This window comes from Asparagus officinalis, chromosome 1, assembly GCF_001876935.1.
Source record: "Asparagus officinalis chromosome 1, Aspof.V1, whole genome shotgun sequence".
In the NCBI taxonomy this organism is placed as follows: domain Eukaryota; kingdom Viridiplantae; phylum Streptophyta; class Magnoliopsida; order Asparagales; family Asparagaceae; genus Asparagus; species Asparagus officinalis.
The window spans coordinates 130,641,799-130,651,789 of record NC_033794.1 but is presented as its reverse complement, the minus strand read 5'-3'; the positions used below and the strand labels follow the sequence as shown (position 1 = coordinate 130,651,789).

The 9,991-nt window shown below is 34.1% G+C and overlaps 1 long non-coding RNA gene across 2 annotated transcripts in view; it reads left to right on the top strand.

The window, feature by feature from the left end:
- The window catches only part of LOC109844602, a 33,135-nt gene continuing 24,782 nt past the window's right edge, over positions 1,639 to 9,991 (top strand). Inside the window, exons 1-3 of one of the 2 annotated variants that reach the window (XR_002248078.1) lie at positions 1,639 to 1,725; positions 6,902 to 6,981; positions 7,518 to 7,695. This is a non-coding gene — a long non-coding RNA (uncharacterized LOC109844602). Of the gene's footprint in view, positions 1,726 to 6,890; positions 6,982 to 7,517; positions 7,696 to 9,991 lie in introns of both variants that reach the window. The other variant, XR_002248076.1, reaches the window with a different exon arrangement.

The window sequence follows — 9,991 nt, the reverse complement described above, 5'->3', positions numbered from 1 at the left end:
ATGTTTTATGGGTCAGAATGTTAGGCAATTAAAAAACATGTTCAAAAAATGAGTGTAGCAGAAATGAGAATGTTGTGATGGTCTTGTGGGTATACATTAAAAGATAAGATAAGAAATGAATGCATCCGTAATAAATTAGAGGTTGCGCCTATTGAGGATAAAAATGAGAGAGAATAGATTATGATGGTTTGGTCATGTACAAAGGAGACATCTTAATGCATGATTAGGGAAAATGATAATATTAGAGTTAATAAGGCTAGAAGATCTAGGAGTCGACCTAAAATGACTTGATCAGAAGCAATTAAGAAGGATATGATTAAGACTAGCGTAACAAAGGAAATGACTCGCAATAGAATGGAATGGAAAAATAGGATTCATGTAGCCGACTCCAAACATTTGGGATAAATGCTTGATTGTTATTGTTGTTGTATATTTTTATTTTCTGACAAGAACAGTTACTTGTAAACCCGTAGTTGTGTTAAGTTTAAGCAATATAGTGTAATCTAGAGTCTCCTGCCTCACTGTGAATGGCAATCTAGAAAATGCATCGTACGGACGCTCTATTTACACTAATATTTATCTGTTTTTGTGTAAATACTGAAAAATTGCCTATATATTTACATATCGTTTTTATTAATATCGAGCATTATTTAGCACGACACCGAGCTATTTTTTATGCATATGAACGAAAGAAGAGAGGTAAAAAAACTCAAAGAAGAAGAAATAGTACCTTATTGAAAAAAATGATATTTCCATTTAGGCTCAATAATTTAGCCAAAGAAAAAGAGTTTTTTTTGCTAATAAGACCCCAACACAAATGATATTTCCGTTTTAGCTTTAGGGGCTGTTTGTTTGCCAAAAAAAGGGAAATCAAAGAAAATGAAACATATTTCTAAGAAAAATAGGTTTTGGCATTGTTTGGTTGGCTAAAAAAAAGAAAGAAATCAAAGAAATAGAGATGAGATAAGATGAGTTGTCACCTTATTATAGGATGATGTGAGTGATTTTTTAAGAAAACTTGTTTTGATGTTGTTTGGTTGGCGGAAAAATAAGGAAATGAATTATAAGAAACTTATTTCTTGTAATATGTTGTTTTCTTTTGTTTGGTTATTTCTTAAAAATAAGAAAATAGATGAGATGAGATGAGTTGTCATTATATTATTGGATGATGTGACCCACACTTAAGGAAATTATTTTCCTAGCTTTTTAGGAGGAAAATAAAGAAATAAAATGTTAATGAGATGAGATGAGTTGTCACAATCTTATTGGATAATGTGAGTGATTTTTAAATATGAGATGAGATGAGTTGAATGATGTTGTGGATGAAAATAATATTTTATTAGATGTGGTGGATGTGATGGATGAGTTGTTGGATGAAATTAATATTTTATTAGATGTGGTGGATGAGTTGTTGTATAAAAATAATATTTTATTAGATGTTGTGGGTGAGTTTTAGGGATAAAAATGTGTGAAATTGTACTTTTTGAGATTTCTTGATTTTTATTTCTATTTTTTGGTTTTTTAGGAAATAACCAAACAGCCTTAGGAGAAAATGCAGCTATTATCAGAGCGATTCAGATGACGCTTCGGGTCGGGTTCATGATACCTTAAAAAACCCGTTTGTAAAAATTAGAGGTTGGAGATGGAGGTGAATAGGGCTCAAGTTAGCGCTCAAATCCAAAACCCTAATGAGTGTCAATTATTCAGTACGCTAGCTGCATTATTGTGAGTAATCCATGCCAATTTTACTAAAATTTCCCCTAATTTTGTTCTTGTTGATGTTAATTCTGTGTTAGATTATAACGTGGACATAATTACTGGGGATCTGTTGAAATATCTGTAAATTAGGGACTGTAACTGAGAATTCTGTTGAAAAGATGCGATCTTGTGGCGAAAATCTTTTGTGATTAGTAAAAATATATGTGAGATTATATGTTAGTTGCATCTCCAAGTCACAATGGATCTTGATGTCTTGTGCAAGTTGTGTTTTCTAGCAATTTGAATAAATATGATAACATTACAAGTATAAAATTATGATACTCAACCCTCGCCACAACTTTGGAGTTTGTTGTATGGTTGTGTATTGTCATGTTTGAATCCGCGTGTCCGAGTGTATCCTTTGTGGGTATAATAGTTGGGGTGGGGGTAACTAAGGTTTAAAAACTACTGAGTTCTGAATTTATTTCTTGTGTCGTCAGACAGGACTCAGGAATCAATATATTGATGAAAGAAGGCTGTGTGTGCACTGATGAACTGATTCAGGTAGACATGATCAAATTGGGAATCACCAGTTTAAGGGATGCATTTTTGAAACTAGTCAGTAATGTTTTTGAAATTTACTAAGATTTTGGAAATATCTACATCATGCCACTCGTGTAATTTGTGTAAGGAATAGATGAATGGATAAAAGGATATATGCAGTCATACTACCCCCGCAAAATCTGAGATAAAGTTTTTGTTAATAATTTGGCCACATCATAATAGACATATTTTCTAACAGGATTATGAATTGGTTAAAGAAAAACAAACAGGTAAGACAAATTGGGGCCACATATTACATCTGCTAGTACTAGCATGTTTTCAGTTCTTGGCTCCAAAATTTAAATCCCTGTATCACATTTTTTAAAGTGATATCTTGCAAGACAATTAGTAGGCTAAGGTGAAAGATCAAGTAAAAAGAGCGGTCACCAGTAGTCTTCAAGCGAAAGGCAAGCTTACTCGCCGTTCATGCTGGATTGCGATGTGAAGAATTGTACATTTTGATTGTTATTGAGTGGGTGGAGACTGGAGAGTCTATTTTATTCAAGTTGCCACCAATGCCTGGTGTGATGTGATATGTACAAGTAACTAAATGCAATTATTCATTTTGATTGGTATTAAGAAAAAAGGTAAGTTTAAACATTAGTAGTGCTAGAAAATAGTTAAAAAGCATAGCTTGCGGTAGCCAGGCATTTTTCGCGTTTGCGATGACAAACAACTTGCACAATGGTGCCTAATACTAATACTTTTTGAGAAAAAACTAGTAGGAACTGTATGTTACAGTATACCAGCATGTTTATCACAATAATAATTGAACAGTAGTCCATTTTAATTTGCAAAAGTTTAGTCCATACAGAAAACATTCATGTCTACTAATCTAGCCTAGAAAAGTTTCTAAATTAAACCACTTACAGAAAGGATAAATCTAAGCTTTGAAGTAAAATTTCTAGCCTCTCCTAGACATCTTGTAGTTTCCAATGTTAATCACCATTGATGAGTTTATCTATAAAGTTTTGATTTTGACTCTCTAAATTTGATTGACTTTCTGGAAACCCTTTCCATTTTGAGCCTTTTTGTGTTCATCAGCAAAACATTTTGGTTTCATGCATCTTGAATTCTTGATCTATTAGATAATTGACTGAGCATTTGATGGTTTCATGCATCTTGATCATTTATGATTCTTTAATTGGTGAATACGAAAATATACATAGACACATGCATAAGGTTCATGTACCTTAATTGAATTGGAGACAATGTCTTCCATGTTTATCTATATTTCACCCTCTGCCACCCTGAACACTTCAATCAGAAGGATGTCAAATTTTTTGAACTCAGTGGTGCTAGGTGAGAGTGCATGAACTTCACAGCAGCAGGCTACATTCTCTTGATAGACAAGAAGAAATATAAACTCTAAGAAGATATCTTCAAATGATAGTGTTAGTATTTAGTAAGGCTGTGCATTGATCACAACCAAGGAAAGTCCACAGATTATGTACTGATTTGTAATAAGTAATTCCTTTCAGTAACTTGTGCAGATGCATTGAGTTCCACTCCCCCTCTTATTTTTTATTTGTGGTAAATTAGTGGGTTCAATTTTATTGTGGTTAAAGAAAAGATAGAAAGTTGGTTGAATATGAGGATAATGTTGGCGGAGTTAGTAGAGGAATGAGTTATGTTTATAGAAATAGGATTTGCAGGGGAGGGAAGTAGTACATAAGTTATCATATTTGGCTTTCAATTAAAGTGCAAGAATCTCTCTGTAAGAGAATTGCAAAAGTTGAAAAATTCCTCAAGGAATTTATCTGTAGATTAAAATCAAGGTAATTATCTGTAAGCACTAAGCAGGTAAAACTTTTGGGTATTTATGTCTAATTTAGCCTATTAATCATTATTCCTGTACTCATATTTTTTTCTTTTTAGTATTTTTCCCAAGCTTCTGATGACATTAATTGTATATAGTTAAGCACTCTTTTTGTTGCCAAGTATACTTGGACATGCTCCATTTTTCATCATGGTTTGACATTTTCATGAACTGATAATGAACTGCTCAGACAAGTCCCTTTATTCAGTGAAAGTCACATCCTTTATGGAGAATCATTTCTAATTACGATGGCTCAATGACTGAAAATTGATCTAAATTTCATGGAGCGATCTTGCAAAAACCCAGGGGAAATGCAATTGTATTTGAGAGATGAGCAATTGCTTTCTCTGATCTTGTCATGAAACCAAAAATACAGTTGATAGTATATTGATATTCGACTTATGGCCGTTGCTTGCACTAGTACTTGTCCCATAACTATATTAATAACATTAAATGTTGAACTTAATGTTATATGACATTAAATATCTGTTGACATTATTAATGTATAGGCTCCCTGGATGAAGCATTCACATGACTATTGTTTACTACACTCCTTAAAATTAGGATCTATTACACACAAATCTAATAAGTTGAGACCGGTAGGCTGAATGTCTAACTTTGTTGGATTTATAGTTTTGCTCTTATCACTTGGTTATGTTCCTCATACTTCGGTTGATTATGGATGCCATATACAATGATGTGAACTGAATATTCTGTCAATATTTAATCCTTCTTGTACATCGCAAAGGCTAATCCTAAACCTCATGATCTCTGCTGAAGGATTCCCTTACTGAACTGTCTTCTTTTTTTATTTTTTTTTATTTTTATTTTTTTATTAGTTACAGAAAGGGAGAAATAATAGGAAACGAGAACCGCTACAATATACACTAAAATTTTCCTTATTCATATTATACATGATCAGGAAAAATTTCCTCTTTCAGTACCATTTACTATCTTTGCAAATCACATCCTACAGCTCAAATACTCAACGTATCATTCTGAAAAGCATACATTAAATCCATCATTGCATTCTTGAATCATTGAGATGATATAGTGACTTTTCTTCCTATGCTAGCTACTGATTTGAAAACTTTCAACATTATTACACTCCACAAATCGCTCACTGTCTCCTTAAAATAGAGAAGGGGATTGAAAAAGAGAAAGAAAAAGAAGAAAATCATGACATTGGTTCCCGAGATTGATAAGGCTGAGCAAACTCGGATTCCATAGAGCAACAACAGAACCCTTCCTTCTCCTTCTCTACTATCTCCACTATACTCTCGAATATAGATACATCACACGGAATCCTCAGGACTCCTTCATGTTCAAACCCAAACTCCTCTTCTGCTTCTCGCAGAAGGAATCCAAAGGATCTGTGGCTCAAGTATTCCATCGGGATTATGAACCTCTTCATATCTTCGCCCACACATAAGGCAAGAAACCCCTTTGGCACATTGCTACAGAGCGCTGAAGAAGTGTTAGAAAGTGAGAGTGTTCTCTTTAGGAAGTTGATGCTCTTGCTATTGCTTTTTGGCGCAGCTGTGAGCTTCTTCCACTTTTTCAGCATTTTGTGGGATTTCTTGGAGTCCATGGATCCTTATGGAGGCTTGGAAATGCTTCTAAGCCTTCACAGAAAAAACCCAAGCGCTTTTCCTTGATCAGGACTCTGCGGTGGCCTGAGATCTCTAAGTTGGCTATTGGAATTTATAGTAGTTATGACTCCCTCATTCTATTAAATAAATTGATATTCAGTTGATATTTTGATTTCTTTAATGTATATTTTATAATGTAGTTGTTATTCCAACTATCTTATGTACCAAGAAAGTGACAACTGGTTTGTGTTTGATGACTTTTGGCTCTCTTGATTTCAGTTTCTTTATTGTGAATAGTGTACAAAATAGGAGATTGCATGAACCTTTTTATCTGTTCCATTGGCAATATTGGAGATATGATTCTTTTGCTGCACTGTGAACTCACGGTTGTTGATTCAATTCAGATCTAGATAGAGGTTTCTGTGATTTGACATACTAGTTGCTTTTTTAGCATTTCCTAAGTATTTTTTAGTTCAAAGCTTTTCGGTGCCTCCAATTGTTCTTTTTTAGTTTTTTTTTATTAGATTTGGGTACGTAGGAGAACGTGGCAGGTGCAAGATAGTAGAGATGCATGTGAGGTCCCTGTATATCATCATTGAAAGCAATTAAGATATTCATTGGCTCATCAAATTACATGTGTCTTAACATGCTGCTTCAAATTTGATTTCAGCTTCCTCTAATCCCTGCCAGGGTGTTTAATGAAGTAATTATGTGCTTCAAGTAATCGACTGAAGGAGGAATTCAATTATTCATAAATGTTGATTAAATATTCACCACCTTCTCTAAGGAAAATATACATTTAAACAGAATGTGATGGCCCAATGTTAGGTTTGCATTGAACCTGATTAATTTAAAGGACTTCCATGTGTTTTTTTTCAAATTGTTGATTGAGGAAAGTAACTGTTATAAACACTAAAAGTTGGAATCAATGCATTGAGCTCATATTTCACTGACAGTTTGATAAAAATGTTCTCCAAAGAAAGCACTGTTTTTAATTTCAGAATGTACTTATTTGTTCTACTGAGATTCATAATTACAGATTCCTATTCAATTGCCACATTTTCAATTTTACTTCCAACGTAGTGTAAAATGTGCAATTTCTTTGTCACATATATATATTATTAGCAAAACTACCACTTTAGTTTTCTATTTCTGACTATTATCTGATGTTCAACAAGAATTTTTCCAGGGGTAGAATGACAAAGGAGCAGCGAAGGAGTTACTGAAAGATAATTTTTGACCCAGAAAGTTTAAAAGCTTTTTATCTCGGTAAAATGGACTTCTACCCTAGCCAAGATTTGAATTGATGCTGATAATCACACAATTTAATCATAATGTGCACTTTTTTTAATGAAATAAATATTGTTTGATGATATTGACATCACATGATATTGTTAGTTTATCAAGGTTAATCATTTATTTACATCCAAGTTGCTAAAGATTACTATTATTCTGGCATGTGAAGGTTTGACGCTAATGGTTAGGACAGTGTGGGCTTTTGTATACGACTATACGTTTTATAAATCTAATGCTAGGCTTCTTGGCAACTGTACAGAACAGTACAATCACAAGACCTTTAAGTTGATTAACGGTTAAGTAATAATTTTTCTTTCTTATATTGTTTTAAACTGACACCGAAATTTTTAATCAGATTGGATCTTCCGTATTGGAATGAAATCTGTATTCAAATTATTTAAATTATCGTGCAGAGAGTTTCTATATTTTTTAAAAACATTTCTAGTACAACTCTAGATTATGATTTAATCTCACTTTTATAATCTCTAACTGTACCTTGTTGATGCCAGTTATTGCAGTTGTATATGCCTTGGCTTACAACTTGGTGAGTCTATTCAAAGTTCACTTGCTTTTATTGTACATATTGCTCTCAGATAGAAAAGAAAAGTCAGGACTTGCAAATCTCACTTTGAACATAAACTAATGGAGACTATTCATCAAAGGAGTCAACTAACTGAAGATAGTGAGGTATGAACCTTTTCTTGACCCAGAAACTAAAGTCGAGCTCATCTTGGAAATTGCTTACAAGTATTTATAATATTATTTATCTTGTGCATGATTGTACATGAAGGAAGATGATAACTAATATGCTATCACTTGTATCAACTGGCATCTTCTCTTAAAAAACTTTGTTGCCTATACGTTCTTTCTAACAGTTCTAAAGAAGTCGAGCTCATTGTCCACTATTTTCCCTAGATTAAAGCTATTTTTTAATTATTCTAGTCTCCATTCACCAATAACTTAGTCGTGATAATCCATTTTGACTACTGTGAGATCGCGGGAATGAAACATGCTGACTAATCCCCGATCCTGTACAATATTGTATGTTACCTTATCTTTGTTTACTTTGATCAAGGCATAGGTTTCATCTTGATCTCTTTATCTATACCTTAAACTAATTCCAAAACCACCAATTCTATAATTCTGTCTTTTCTAATGAGTTTATTGCAATGGACCCATTGTAGTTCTATTGTTACAGATAGACCACCTGAGCAATTTTTTTTGCTTATTTACCCTCAGGAGTCTATTTGTCGAAAAACAATTTTCTATTTCTCTGAGGGTAATTGAATCAAAAAAAAAAAAAAAAAAAAAAACCCAGGGGGTGGTCTACTTGCAATAATAGAACTAAAGAAGGGTATACCTGCAATTAGGCAATAGTACAGAGAGTCTCATTCTGCAATAGCCCTTTTTAACACTTGATAATAACCAAAGAGACAAAAAAAATTAAGGCTAACTCCTGGTTGTACCACCCCCCCCCCCCCCCCCCACCAAAAAAAAAATAAAAAAAAAAAAAAAAAAAAAAAAAAAAACCCAGGGGGTGGTCTACTTGCAATAATAGAACTAAAGAAGGGTATACCTGCAATTAGGCAATAGTACAGAGAGTCTCATTCTGCAATAGCCCTTTTTAACACTTGATAATAACCAAAGAGACAAAAAAAATTAAGGCTAACTCCTGGTTGTTACAGAAAACAATAATATTTCTGCTGGAATACTTGAGCTTTTGCCAGACAATTGAGAATACCTTGCAAATATATGTCAGGCAGTCATCATTAGAGTCGGGCGGTTTATCAAATTGATGGATATTTGTGCTGAATTGCCACAAGTCCAAAAGGGTGATGAGAATTTCATAAATTGTGGATTTAGGCAGGACTCAAGTCCACACTCTACTACTTTCACTCCGAAACGCTTAGCAAACTCTGCTGAGCCAACCTCTGTTGATCGAGTTGGAAGTAGGCCTGGCCACTTCATAAGAACTGTGGAGCTTTAACAATTTGAATTTGGTGCAAACTGGCAGTTAGGGAGTAGGAACGAGATCTATATAGCTTTTAGTGAGTACGCTTTTGGTAGTTGATCATTTCAATACTTTCAAGATTTTCGGCATGAAGTTTTCTGTAGAGAGATTTGCCTCACTAATCAGTTGCAGCATCAGATCTTCAATCGCCATCAATAACTAGCAATCAGCAGTTACTAGTCTAAATCTCTTCTACCTTCCAATAATTTATCTCCAATCATAAGCTGCACCAAACCCACCACCCATTCTCTCCAATCAAAACCAAACACAAATTAAAAATTACTTTGAATAATAATTAGAGAAGGTATGTTTCAGAGGGTAAAGGCACATGCTCACTTTCACTAGTTGCTGCATTTACCAATGACGAGTGAGCATGCTGTTGCTGAACGCTTTGGTTCACTGCATCTAGTGTTCATTGATTTTGGTTTTCTTTTCTTTAAAGGAATCTGAGGCTTACATGAGTTGCAGAAAGATCATGCACCCGTGTGAGATCTAACTATTAGAGTCTAGAATCATGGCAGCTTGTGCAACCAATGATTTAATATGACTCTGAAATATGAAGTGTCCAATTTTTTTTAGCTATTTTCACTCTAATACCCCATAGTACCTTTCTTTCATTTTGATACTGCAAAGTACTTTTTAACACGTTAGTACCCCAAAATTTCAATTCCGATACCCTGCCCAGATGTCGATAGATTTTCTGTTAAATTGCAGTATATTTAGGTCCATTTTATCCAGTTTTGGAGATCCAAACAAGCAAATGTTTCCAATAGCGGTGGAGTGGCTATCTCACAAAGTGAAATGCAATTGAAACTTTAGGTCATTGTTGAGGATCGACGTCTGTTTGGCTTAGAAGCCTGACCAACTAGTCCGTTCTTCTCTCGTGTGCACCACCAAGAACACAAAGGGGGAAGCAACTATTCCACTGTCTCTCACTCAGCTCACAAAGGGTGAAAGCACAAAGCTCTAGAA